The 14,220-nt window shown below is 51.1% G+C and overlaps 1 protein-coding gene across 7 annotated transcripts in view; it reads right to left on the reverse strand.

Annotated features, from left to right (window-relative positions):
* Positions 1–14,220, reverse strand: part of LOC143788704 (flavin-containing monooxygenase 5-like) — a 269,606-nt gene that overhangs the window by 16,909 nt on the left and 238,477 nt on the right. The gene's annotated exons all lie outside the window — the stretch shown is intronic.

The following is a 14,220-nucleotide window of genomic DNA, read 5'->3' on the forward strand; positions in this document are numbered from 1 at the left end:
AGGACACATTTTAGACGTGTTTTCAGTTCCACATGTGCGAGGAGAATACGTTTATGAGCCACCTTGCACACATGCAGCATTCCCGCTGTACAAGGTGGCCTTAAAAACGTACAAACGCCTGGGGGAGGGGGGACAGGTTCCCTTCAATTTCAGTTCTTGTGTCTGCGTGGCTTTTGCAGGACACGATGCCGGCTGCACAGCAGGGGAACAGCTGGCGGTGCTGAACCCCACTGACACATTGGCTGGTGTTTTTCTCTGTGCAGCTAGCAGTACCGGGCCCCAACTGGCGGTGTTGGAGCCCGGGGTCAGCAGGAGGAGGAGATGGAGCAGAGTGTAGGCCGAAGCCTGCACTGGCGGCAGCTTTTGGGTCTGTTGTGCCTGCGTGGCAGTTGCAGGACACGTTGCCGGCTGCACAGCAGGGGAACAGCTGGCGGTGCTGAACCCCACTGACACATTGGCTGGTGTTTTTCTCTGTGCAGCTAGCACATCTGGGCCCCAACTGGCGGTGTTAGAGCCCAGGGTCAGCAGGAGGAGCAGGGGGAGCGGAGTGTAGGCCGAAGCCTGCACTGGAGCAAGTTGAAAGGAAACCTTTAACCCCCCCCCCCCAGGCGTTTGTAGCTGGAAGAGCCATCGTGTACACCACTAATGCTGGAAAAGGTAAACTTAGCTCTTTTAATTATGGTCCTTGCAGATGCTGAACCTAACACTTATGAAATGTGTCCCCTCACAGCGTTCAACCGTCCGGTAGGTGGAACTTTCCTTTGTCATGTGACGCAGCACAGCCGTCATTTTTACCCCCTTGGCGCCGTGCGCCGCCTCCTCAGCGTTGTTTGAATCTGTCCCGGAGCCTGCGCTGTTAGGTTACCCCTTGGCCATGCACACATTTCGCGCTGCCCGTCTTCTGACATCATTTGCTGTCAGGCTGGCTGCGCCTGTGTGGGTGCGCTGTCCGAGATTCAGCCTCGCGGTGTCGTGTAATGTAATCCCACCGCGGGCCTGGGATCCGTGGCCATGCGCAGTGCATATCCTCACCTCTCACTCCCCTCCCTACGGCTTCTTCAGACTGTGCGGTGTCACGGCCGTGGCATGCTATTAGGGATCAGCTGACACCGAACAGTCTTTAGAAGCCGTAGGGAGGGGAGTGAGAGGCGAGGATATGCACTGCGCATGGCCACGGATCCCAGGCCCGCGGTGGGATTACATTACACGACACTGCGAGGCTGAATCTCGGACAGCGCACCCACACAGGCGCAGCCAGCCTGACAGCAAATGATGTCAGAAGACGGGCAGCGCGAAATGTGTGCATGGCCAAGGGGTAACCTAACAGCGCAGGCTCCGGGACAGATTCAAACAACGCTGAGGAGGCGGCGCACGGCGCCAAGGGGGTAAAAATGACGGCTGTGCTGCGTCACATGACAAAGGAAAGTTCCACCTACCGGACGGTTGAACGCTGTGAGGGGACACATTTCATAAGTGTTAGGTTCAGCATCTGCAAGGAGCACCACGAAAAGAGGCACTTTTTCCCTTTGCATCATTACTGCTGCACAAGGTGGCTCCTTCAGTAACAAACGCCTGGGGGGGGGGGGGGACAGGTTCCCTTAAATTTAACTTGTTGTGCCTGCGTGGCGGTCGCAGTACACGTTGCCGTATACACAGCAGGGGAACAGCTGGCGGTGCTGAACCCCACTAACACATTTGCGAGGTGTTTGGCTCTGTGCGTACAGCACTTCTGGACGGCAACTGGCGGTGTTGGAGCCCAGGGACAGGTGGAGGAGGAGGAGGAGGAGGTTGGAGGAGGTAGGAGGGATTGCCACACACACAGCAGGGGAACAGCTGACGTTACTGAACCCCAATAACAGAGGAGGGACTGTTGACTGTGCGTACAGCACTTCTGGACAGCAACTGGCGGTGTTGGAGCCCAGGGACAGGTGGAGGAGGAGGAGGTTGGAGGAGGTAGGAGGGATTGCCACACACACAGCAGGGGAACAGCTGACGTTACTGAACCCCAATAACAGAGGAGGGACTGTTGACTGTGCGTACAGCACTTCTGGACGGCAACTGGCGGTGTTGGAGCCCAGGGACAGGTGGAGGAGGAGGAGGAGGTTGGAGGAGGTAGGAGGGATTGCCACACACACAGCAGGGGAACAGCTGACGTTACTGAACCCCAATAACAGAGGAGGGACTGTTGACTGTGCGTACAGCACTTCTGGACGGCAACTGGCGGTGTTGGAGCCCAGGGACAGGTGGAGGAGGAGGAGGTTGGAGGAGGTAGGAGGGATTGCCACACACACAGCAGGGGAACAGCTGACGTTACTGAACCCCAATAACAGAGGAGGGACTGTTGACTGTGCGTACAGCACTTCTGGACGGCAACTGGCGGTGTTGGAGCCCAGGGACAGGTGGAGGAGGAGGAGGAGGTTGGAGGAGGTAGGAGGGATTGCCACACACACAGCAGGGGAACAGCTGACGTTACTGAACCCCAATAACAGAGGAGGGACTGTTGACTGTGCGTACAGCACTTCTGGACGGCAACTGGCGGTGTTGGAGCCCAGGGACAGGTGGAGGAGGAGGAGGTTGGAGGAGGTAGGAGGGATTGCCACACACACAGCAGGGGAACAGCTGACGTTACTGAACCCCAATAACAGAGGAGGGACTGTTGACTGTGCGTACAGCACTTCTGGACGGCAACTGGCGGTGTTGGAGCCCAGGGACAGGTGGAGGAGGAGGAGGAGGTTGGAGGAGGTAGGAGGGATTGCCACACACACAGCAGGGGAACAGCTGACGTTACTGAACCCCAATAACAGAGGAGGGACTGTTGACTGTGCGTACAGCACTTCTGTAGGGCAACTGGCGGTGTTGGAGCCCAGGGACAGGTGGAGGAGGAGGAGGAGGTTGGAGGAGGTAGGAGGGATTGCCACACACACAGCAGGGGAACAGCTGACGTTACTGAACCCCAATAACAGAGGAGCGACTGTTGACTGTGCGTACAGCACTTCTGGACGGCAACTGGCGGTGTTGGAGCCCAGGGACAGGTGGAAAAGCAGAGGAACACAATGTAGGCCGAAGCCTGAGAAAGTCGAAAGGGAACCTTTAACCCCCCCCCCCCCAAGGCGTTTGTAGCTGAAAGAGCCAGCTTGTGCAGCACAAAAGATGCAAAAGGAAAAGGTGGCTCTTTTCATCATGCTCCTTGCAAACACAGAACTAAACACTTATAAAATGTGTCCCCTGCAACCGTAAAACCGTCCTGGAGGTGGGACTTTCCTTCGTAATGTGACGCAGCACAGCCGTCATTCCTACCCCCCCGGCGCCGCGCACCGGCTCCTCAGCGTTGTTTGATTCCGTCCCGGAGCCTGCGCTGTTATGTTATCCCGTGGCCAGGCACACTTAGCGCTGCCCGTCTTCTGGCATCATTTGGTGTCAGGATGGCTGCGCCTGTGCGGCCGCGCTGGCCGAGAGCCTGCCTCGCAGTGTCTTCTGATTTAATCCCACTGGGGGCCTGGGATCCATGGACATGCGCAGTGCATATCCTCGCCTCTCACTCCCCTCCCTACGGCTTCTTAAGACTGTGCGGTGTCACGGCCGTGGCATGCTATTAGGGACCAGCTGACACCGAACAGTCTGAAGAAGCCATAGGGAGATGAGTGAGAGGTGGAGGTTCAGATATGCACTGCGCATGTCCATGGATCCCAGGCCCCCAGTGGGATTAAATCAGAAGACACTGCGAGGCGGGCTCTCTGCCAGCGCGGCCGCACAGGCGCAGCCATCCTGACACCAAATGATGCCAGAAGACGGGCAGCGCTAAGTGTGCCTGGCCACGGGATAACATAACAGCGCAGGCTCCGGGACGGAATCAAACAACGCTGAGGAGCGGGTGCGCGGCGCCGGGGGGGTAGGAATGACGGCTGTGCTGCGTCACATTACGAAGGAAAGTCCCACCTCCGGGACGGTGTTACGGTATCAGTGGACACATTTTATAAGTGTTAAGTTCTGCGTGTGCAAGGTGCTAAACAAAAATAGCTACCTTTTCCTTGTGCAGCATTACTGCTGCACAAGGTGGCTCTTTCAGTAACAAACGCCTTGGGGGGGGGGGACAGATTCCCTTACATTTCAGTTGTTGTGTCAGCGTGGCGGTCGCATGACACATTGCCGGCTACACAGCTGGGGATCAGCTGACGTTACTGAAACCCAATAACACTGGGTCGTATGTTTTGACTGTGCAGACGGCACTTCTGAGCCTCAACTGGCGGTGTTGGAGCCCAGGAATTTAAGTTCAGGTGGTAGAAAGATGAACACAACAGGAGACCTGGATAACGTATACAGTGACCTAATTATTTAATCAGGAGGAGGAGTGGCAAATTCCTGCGAGATCCAGGCCTTGTTCATTTTCAGGAAAGTAAGCTGGTCAACGTTATCGGAGGATAGTCGCATGCGACGGTCAGTTAGTACACCACCTGCAGCACTAAAGACACGTTCCGATAATACACTGGCCGCAGGGCAAGACAGCACCTCCAATGCATACTGGCTTAGCTCTGGCCATGTATCCAGCTTTGAGACCCAAAACTTGAAAGGGGAAGAGCCGTCTGGGAGTACAGCAAGAGGGCAAGACATGTAGTCTGTCACCATCTGACGGAACCGTTGCCTCCTGCTGACTGGAGCCGTCTGTGATGGTGTAGACTTTTGTGGGGGGCACAGAAAACTGTGCCACAGTTGGGCCATACTGGTCTTGCCTTGGGCAGAGGCACTGCTTCTGCTCCCTCTTTGTGCAGAGCCTCCACCACTGCCTGGACGCACTGAGCTGCTTTGGAATGCACTAGCAGAACTTCTCTCAGTTGGAATGGAGAAGATGATGGAATTGACCAGTGTGTCTTGGTACTCCCGCATTTTTCGCTCCCGGTTCAACGGTGTGATGAGGCTTTCTACGTTGTCCCGGTAGCGAGGATCGAGGAGGGTGAACACCCAATAATCAGACATGTTGAGAATGTGGGCGATGCGGCGGTCGTTTCTCAGGCACTGCAGCATGTAATCCACCATGTGCTGCAGACTGCCAACTGCCCAAGAAACGCTGTCCCCTGCTGGAGGCGTGATCTCTGCCTGCTCGTCATCACCCCACCCTCGCTGTACACACTGAGTACTGGACAATTCGGTAACTCCCTCCTCTGGACGGACGTCTTCCTCCTCCATTGACTCCTCCTCATCCTCCTCACAAACTGTCCCCTGCCTACGCGTTTGTGAGGAACCACGTGGCGCTGACTGTCCAGAAGATGATGGAAATGGTGAATCCTCATCCTCCACCTCTTCCACAACATCATCCCTTAGCGCTTGCAGTGATTTTTCAAGCAGGCAGATAAGGGGGACAGTCATGCTGACTAGTGCATCATCTGCACTCGCCATCCGCGTGGAATAATCAAAGGGACGCAAAACCTGGCAGACGTCATTCATAGTGGCCCACTCTGTGGTTGTGAAGTCTGTACGGCGCTGACTGCGACTTTTTTGCGCCTGAAGCAGCTGGTACTCCATTACAGCTTGCTGCTGCTCACACAACCGCTCCAACATATGTAACGTGGAATTCCACCTCGTAGGTAGGTCACATATGATGCGATGTTCCGGCAGGCGGTGTCGGCGCTGCAGAGCCGCAATGCGCGCTTTTGCCGTGCTGGAACGCCGCAAGTGAGCACACTCTAGGCGGACCTTGTGCAGCAGTGCATCAAGATCCGGATAGTCCCTCAAAAAGCTCTGCACGACCAAATTGAGCACATGTGCCAGACATGGGATGTGAGTGAGGTTGCCGAGGCCCAGAGCTGCCACCAGATTTCGGCCATTATCACACACTACCATGCCTGGCTGGAGATTCGCTGGCACAAACCACACATCGCTCTCCTGCTTGATGGCATTCCAGAGCTCCTGCGCTGTGTGGCTACGATTCCCCAAAAAAATTAATTTCAACACGGCCTGTTGACATTTGGCCACGGCTGTGCTCATGTCGGTCGTAACAGGTACACGTTCATCACGGGTCCATGTGGAGGTGGACTGTGACGGCTCCTGCAGCGATGATTCTGAGGAACTGGTGTAAGAGGAGGAGTCAATGCGTACAGAATGGATTCCTGCAATCCTTGGAGTGGGCAGGACACGTCCTGCGCCACTCGCACGGTCTGTACCCAGCTCAACGACATTAACCCAATGGGCAGTGAGGGAAAGGTATCGCCCCTGTCCATGTTGACTGGTCCACGCATCGGTGGTGAGGTGGACCTTGCTACTGACGGCGTTCAGTAGCGCGTGTTTTATGTGTCCCTCCACATGCTTGTGCAGGGCAGGGACGGCTTGCCTGCTGAAGTAAAAGCGGCTGGGCACATTGTACTGTGGGACTGCCAATGACATCAAGTCACGGAAGCTGTCAGTCTCCACCAGCCTGAATGACAGCATTTCCAGTGACAGAAGTTTGGCAATGCCTGCAGTCAGAGCCTGTGCTCGTGGGTGGTTTGACGAGAAAGGCCGCCTTTTCTCCCATGCCTGTACTACCGATGGCTGTAGACTGGGCTGGGAGTGTGTGGATGACTGGGAAAGTGGTGCTGCGGGAGGAATTACAGCGGGTCTCTGGACAACAGGGCCAGAGGTTCTTCCACGGCGATCCTGGGAGGAAGCCGAACCAGCTGCGTGTGAGCTAGAGGAAGAGGCAACACGAGCTGAAGAGGTGGTAGCTGCCGCTGTTGGTTGGCCTACCTCTTCAGTGTGTTTTTCTAACTCCGCCGGGTGCCTGTTGCGCACATGTTTCCACATGTTGGAGGTATTGAGGTTGCTGACATTTTTCCCTCTTTTGACTTTTTGATGACACACCTTGCATCTGACATAGCAAATGTCATCTGCAACTGTGTCAAAAAAGGACCAGGCACTGCAAGTCTTGGGAGCGCCCTTTTTGGCTTTTGGAAGAGACATGCTCCTAACGGGTGCCAAAGCGGAGGCTGCAGGATCCGCAGTCTTCCCCCTCCCTCTCCCTCTTTGGGCCGTACGGGGAATCTCTTCCTCAGAGCTGCTCCCACCACCTTCCTGTCCCTCACGCCAAGATGGGTCGAGGACCTCATTATCTACACTACCCTCTGCCCCCAACTGCTCCTCCTGGGTAGTCTCAGCAGCAGAGCACGCACCAGTAAGTGGCACCTGAGTGTCATCATCAGCTGATGCGGCCTGCGATGTGGTGACCGGAGCCACTGGCCCACCCGCCTCTTCAGAGGAAGACAGAAAAAGCTGTTGGGCATCACTGCACCCTGCCTCTTCTTCCATTTCTCCAATGCTGCTTGGCTGGCCCCCTGTTTCCAAGCCAAGAGATTCAGAGAACAGAAGTAGAGACGGCTCCTGTCCTGGGCTCTCTGTCTGCCTGGGCAATTTGGCAGGTGGTGAAGAGACAGATGGCTGCTCTCCAGTGCTCTGTGTCTGAGAGGATGTGGCACTAATGGAAGTTGATGCATTAGCTGCCATCCATCCGACAACAGCTTCAATTTGGTCTTGACGCAGCAGCGGTGTACGGCGCTCTGACACAAAGCTGCGCATGAACGACTGTTGCCTGGTGAAAGTGGGTGCTGATGAGTCACCGGTGCCCGCAGCAGGCACAGAATCCCCACGTCCCCTCCCTGCTCCGCGCCCACGTGCCTTACTCACTGCCTTCTTCATCTTGGTTGACTGATAAAGATAAGCAGAAAAGTACTAACGGATTTGTGTGCTTATTCCTGAGCAACTCCTCCTAACAGGTATAAGAAACACTAATTTTCTAAAGTGTGGACTAGACTTTAATATGAGCTAATGTGGCCTACACAAATGTAAAGTGGTGTAACTGGTGTGTTTGGTGAACTTTATTATTTATTTATTTTTTGGGGGCTGAACTGACAACAGATAGAGCTGCAGTCACACGGAGACCGTGCAGACAGACGTAAACGGCGCTGCAAGGCCCAAAAACCCTCCTCTACGTTATCCTATGTAGTGTTTTTCCACAAGTTAGCTGGAGACGGGTGGAAAGACACTAATAGGATTTTTTAAAATAAATTAGCAGCAACCTACACTACTTGAAAAAAAAAGAAAATTGATTTGGCGGTATGACGCAGTGAACAACCCTGAGCTGGAGACAACCAGGCTATGGCTGCTCACAGACTACATGGCGAGCTGCAATCACACGGAGACCGTGCAGACAGCCGTAAACGGCGCTGCAAGGCCCAAAAACCCTCCTCTACTTTATCCTATGTAGTGTTTTTCCACAAATTAGCTGGAGACGGGTGGAAAGACACTAATAGGATTTTTTTGAATAAATTAGCAGCAGACTACACTACTTGAAAAAAAAAAAAAAAAAAAAGAACAGTATGAGGCAATGAACCACCCTCCCTGAACTGAATACAACCAGCTATGGATGGCCTATGTGGCTGCACTCAGACTAGAGAGTGGGCTGCACTCACACACACACACACACAGACCTTGCAGATCGCTGTGAAAACAGCGCTACAAGGCAAAAGCAAGGTGAATAGTAGGTGAACACAGCGGTTGCTAAATTAGCCTTTGGAAAGCACAAAGAAGCAAATCGCTATCTCTAAACTGTCCCTCAGTCAGCAAACAGCATCCTGTCACTAACTGAATTCACAGCAGAGTGATCGCAAAATGGCGCCAGCGACTTTTAAACTGCAGCATGACATCATTTCAGCAGCCAATCACAGCCTTGCCAGTAGTTTCATGCCCTCCATGCTGAACAGGATGTGCCCACACTTGGAATCATTCTCATTGGCTGAATTTCTGCATTTTGAATCTTGGAACTTCCGATTCCGGTATCCGATACGCGGCAAGTATCGGAATCCCGGTATCGGAATTCCGATACCGCAAATATCGGCCGATACCCGATACTTGCGGTATCGGAATTCTCAACACTAGTGATGAGTGAGTGTACTCGTTGCTCAGGTTTTTCCCAAGCACGCTCGGGTGACCTCTCTGCTCGGAGATTTAGTTTTCATCACCGCAGCTGAATGATTTACAACTACTAGCCTGCTTGATTACATGTGAAGATTCCCTAGCAACCCCCACATGTACTTAGGCTGTCTAGTAGCTGTAAATCATTCAGCTGTGGCAATGAAAACTAAATCTCCGGGCAGTCATAAATACTCGGAGGTCACCCAAGCGTGCGCGGGAAAACCCGAGCAACGAGTACACTTGCTCATCACTTCTGCCCATCTGAATAAAGTATGACCCCAGCACCACTACCTCTCACAAAACTGTGCCCCTTTCACAAATGTCACCCCCATTATGTGTCCTCACTGTAAGATTAACCCCCGCATCCACAATGCTCCATTTAATCTTCAGCTCCTTGATGGAGAGCTTCAGTGCCGGCAGCAGTGTGATGACATCAGCAGCATGCTGACATCATCACACTGCTGCACGTCGGAGCAGGTACTAACGAGCACTGATCTGCTCCAATCCCGGCTCCAGCATTCAAATATATTCATTTCTGAAAGACACAAATACATTTGAATGTAAGAATGGAGCGGAATATCCTGGACTGCTTTGAGAGTCACAGCAAAATCTTTAGTAGGCCGCATGTGGCCCGTGTGCCATATGTTGTGCAGGCTTTTTATCGGTTTAAGAACAGATGGGGCAGGGTAAGAGCTAGTGCACACATTAGTCTATAGGGCCGTGAACATGTCAGATTTTTGCCTTGTACAGAGCTGGTCTGAGGAAAACAAAATTGCTGCATGCCAGTGTTTGTTCCAATATTCAGATTGCACTCTGCCATGCAAGTCAATGAGTCCATGGAAACCATTGGACTGTACTCAGATGACATCTGAGTGCAGTCCATGGACTGCCAAAATGGAGATGGAGAAGTTGGTAGATGTAGTGTTGTTGTTTGTGCACATTATGGGGTAGTGAAAGACTGAGCAGTGTGAGAGTGGGTGGACGGGGGACAATATGAAATAGTGGGGTCACCTTAGGGAGAAGTTGGAGAACAGCATTGGAGAGGTGGGAACATGAGGGACCATATGGAGAAGTGGGGCACAGGATGGAGAAGTGGGAGTGTGTTGGGACAGTATGGAGAAGTGGGGGAATAATATGGAAAAGTATGGGGACAGAATAGAGAAGTGGAAGCGTGTGGGGACCATATGGAGAAGTGGGGGGTCAGCATGAATAAGTGGGGGGACAGTATAGAAAAGTGTGAGCATGTGGGGACAGTATGGGGAAGTGGGGGATAGTATGGAGAAGTGGGGGGACAGTTTAGAGAGATAAATTGGATGTTGGCTGGTAACAACATTACCATTATTAGGGAATCCCTCCCAAAATGTATGCATGTGCATGTGCTTGTAAGCAGGTGACCAAATGCAACAGTGGAGGCACCAGGTGGAAACAAAAAAATAATTATTGTATTTACAATATGAACTAGAAAAAGGGATACTGAAAATAACAAATCACAAAAGGACAATATTTACAGAGTATTTAACAAGCAATTAAATAACAGAGGTAAATGTAATTGTACACAACAGGAATCTTCAGTATCAGCTCCAAGTAGGAAGTTCAACCTAATTCTAATGTGGGAGTTGGGGACTAGTCCAGTATTTGGGGGAGCAGTCTCTGGAAGTTTCTGCGGCTTTCTGGGCCTTGACAAGGGCCATTGCTCTGTCTCACTAGCTGCATATTTTTCTTACAAAGTCTATCAACGGTCTTTCAGCCGCTCTAGAGTCAACCAGACCCTGTCTGGTCTGCAGCTCTTCCTCTGCCCAATCCCAGTACCATAGGACTGTGCAGGAAATGATGGACCATACATCTTCTTCGATCACAGGCCCAGGCTGGAATTTCTAGCCAGGTATTGCTTGACCGCTGACGAGCGTCTCCTCAGTCCATATCAGTGGGGCTGGTCCTCATCTGTTGACCAGCGTTGTCTAGGTCGGGAACCTTCACCGGCGTCGTTTGGTTCTTCGGTGCTTGACAGTTGACGAGTGCACTCTAGACCTTGACCAAAGAAGCTCCGATCTCCGGTGCTTGACAGTTGTCGCCTTGGTCCCGGTCGATCGGGCTGCGGCCTACTATCACGGCTGCTGGAGCAGCAGCAGGAGTATCTGCCACCTCTCCTAGTACCAAATGTCCTCCCATTTGGCATGCTAATCTTTTATACTAGAGGCTGGTTTTGTTGATGTCACCTGATCCAGGGCACTGCCAAATTTTGCCTCTTCTGCAACTCTTCTTCTTGAATTAGTTCTGCATGGTTTTGTTCAAGTCTGGAAGTCACATGGCTTTGTAACCCTTTGTCTCCTATGCTCCATTCTCCTACATTTTGTAATGTGAGTGTATTAATACACTCACCTACCGCCGCTCTCTACCATGTCCAGCGCCGTTCTTCTCCTCATCTCTTTGACGTCACCACTCTGCAGACACTCCAAGTCACACTACACTCTGACCCATAAGTGGCTTTTACAATGTAAGGCTATGGAGCTTCAGAATGAGGCTCCATAGGCTTGCATTGTAAAAGAGACATCTGGCACATTCATAGAGCACAGACTGAGCTGGCTTGTCACAATTGCAGTGACATCATTCTGAAGCAGAAAAGAATAGCGCTGGACACCAGAAAGCACGGCGGCAGGTGAGTGTATTAATACACTCACACTACATTACATGCATATGCACACGCTTGTTACACCCAGTCCGGTTCCTGTACCTTCGTGGGGTCCCCGTCGGGACTCCCGCTCTGTATCAGCTCCATGCAGTCCTGACACAGCCTCTGCTTCCTGGCACGCAGCCAGCAGGTTCTCGGGCTGTGTGCTCAGGTTGCGTGCGCGCGCTCGCTCACGGTCTCCTAAGGAGACAGCGCGCATTTTTCAAAAAGCGCTTCTAACCAATGGCGTGTTAATTATCACTATTTCTAGCCCCTCCACCATAGGGAGGGTGCCAAAGCAACAAGTATCCTCTGTTGCTAACTTCCGATTTCTACCAGCATGTGCTTCTGTTTCTGAAGTTCTCTGCCAGTGCTCCGCTTACACTGTTGGTCTACACAGACAACCTGCTACCCATTACCTGACTTTCCTGGTCAACCTCCAATCTGCCTACTCCAGTTCCGTCTTTTCCCGCCATTCAGTTACCCGTACCTCTGGACAACGTCAATACCACTGGAACTAGCTTCTACCTGTACCCCCGGTACCCACTGGTTAGCTCTACGTCACCCGCTAACCCTGCTTGTCCATCTGTCCCGCTGGGTCAGCTGCCACAAGTCCGGGGTTTAACTGGAGGTAGCACCCTTGTCCCCCATGCATTCCATTCTGACCCTGTTCGAGGGATCTTACCACAGGTATCTGGGGCTCATGTAGTCACGCCCCCTTCGGAGTTCCCCAGACCGTGGTCCAGAGGTTCCATGTTAAACTACAATAAAAAACGAATGTGAACTTCACCATCTGTGCCTCCATTTCCATTCGTTACAACGCTTTTAATGAATAAAAAAAACTTAGTTGGAGGCTTCTTTATATACATACTGGGAGTTGTAGGTTTATGAGATATGAATGTATAGATGGCTGACCGGAAATTTTAATTGATCACTGTACTAAACTTGGTTCAGCTTTCATGAACTGATAGTGGTTCTGCTGTTGGATTTATGTACTGCCGATGGTTCTGATCATACGATCAGAACCATCGGCAGTACATAAATCCAACAGCAGAACACATGTAACACATGTAACTGTTAAGAGGTCTTGTAACATGTAACATGTAACACATGTAACTGTTAAGAGGTCTTGCTCAGTTGAGGCAGTCACCTTGCTGCCACTGTCACCCTACTGGGGTCGTCAGCCTGCTTAGTCCACCACTTTATGCCACGATAATCCTGTGCCAAGTCCATCATTTGCGGCCATGCTCACTCTGCTGCTGCCATCACCTTGTTGCTGCCATCACCCTGCTGCCAAAGAGGGCACGATATGCCCCTTATGGAGCCAAAGATTAGAGGGACTTTCATTGTATATGAGGGATGTTAATGTGAAAGTCAAGTATCATGGGAGCAGTATGCAGAGTAGAAACAGTGTGGTTCTGGTGCTAAATTCATGTACGGCCAGTGGTTCTGGCATTGCATTCATGTGCCGACGGTGGTTCTGATCTTGTACACATGTAGCAAACCATAACATGATTCATGGCTTAAAACCTAAAAATCCTCAAAACCTCAAAAGTTAGGTATTTTAAATTATGAGGAGGATTTGGTGAGATTCTCTTTTCTACTCCCAAAACTCAGTTTAAGTTAGTGTGTGTTCACACTATTTTTTTTTAAAGCAGAAACTAAGCATAAACTCTACAAATTTTCCTAAAATACTCAAAGCTTGGTTCTGGTGATATAATAATGTCCTGTTGGTGGTTTTGAAAATGCATTCATGTAAGTACCCCTTTAATTGTTTTTGTGACCCTCTTGACTGGTTATTATAGCAATGTGGCCCTTGGGCCAAAAAATATTGTGCGCTCCCAAGTTAAAATATACAGTAATTGTAATAATATTGTGGTGATGTAACTCACTTGGGAGCGGGATGAGGTATCACAGGAACTGTTTCTATTTAAAAGTCTGACTGGTTTATTTCACTCTACATACACCACATCACAGGAAAACTTAAATACAGCCCTTGTCCAGCACAAAGTGAAACATTAAGTGAAAAGTCCATACAGTAGTGCAGGCTTGCCAAAGACACACAATCCTGGAGGCTTGCACACCTCCACACACAGGACCATGCGCAAGACAAATAGACCCCATTTTACCATCTGAACCACACCCAGGAGTGGGGCATGTGAGCATCCAGATCCGCCCATCTATCCAGCTGCCCTTAAACCTGGCCCAGTTGCCCTACCAAGCCTCTTAGTACCATGTGTACTAGAGCACCTTTCCAGGTTTATATCACAGATGACAAACACCTCCGTGATGTATACTTCCCATCAATTATGTGTCTGGCAGCCACCTTACAATTTATGATATTATGATAGATTGGACAGATGGTGCAATACTAAATATGTTTAAAAATAGGACATTAAAAATGTAAAAAATAAGGATGGAAAGGGAATGGTGATTTAAGTTTTGTTTTGTTTTTTTTTATTTAATTTTATTTTTTAAGTCCCTTTAAGGGACTTGAGCATGTGGATGGGCTTCACAGGAATGACAAAATGAAAGCCAAAGAGGCCTTCAGCAGGTCACCAGCTGCCATAACAACCCCTCAGCATGCACTAATAAAAATGTTGACAGCCTTTAAA

The sequence above is a fragment of the Ranitomeya variabilis genome, chromosome 8 (assembly GCF_051348905.1).
Source record: "Ranitomeya variabilis isolate aRanVar5 chromosome 8, aRanVar5.hap1, whole genome shotgun sequence".
NCBI lineage: Eukaryota > Metazoa > Chordata > Amphibia > Anura > Dendrobatidae > Ranitomeya > Ranitomeya variabilis.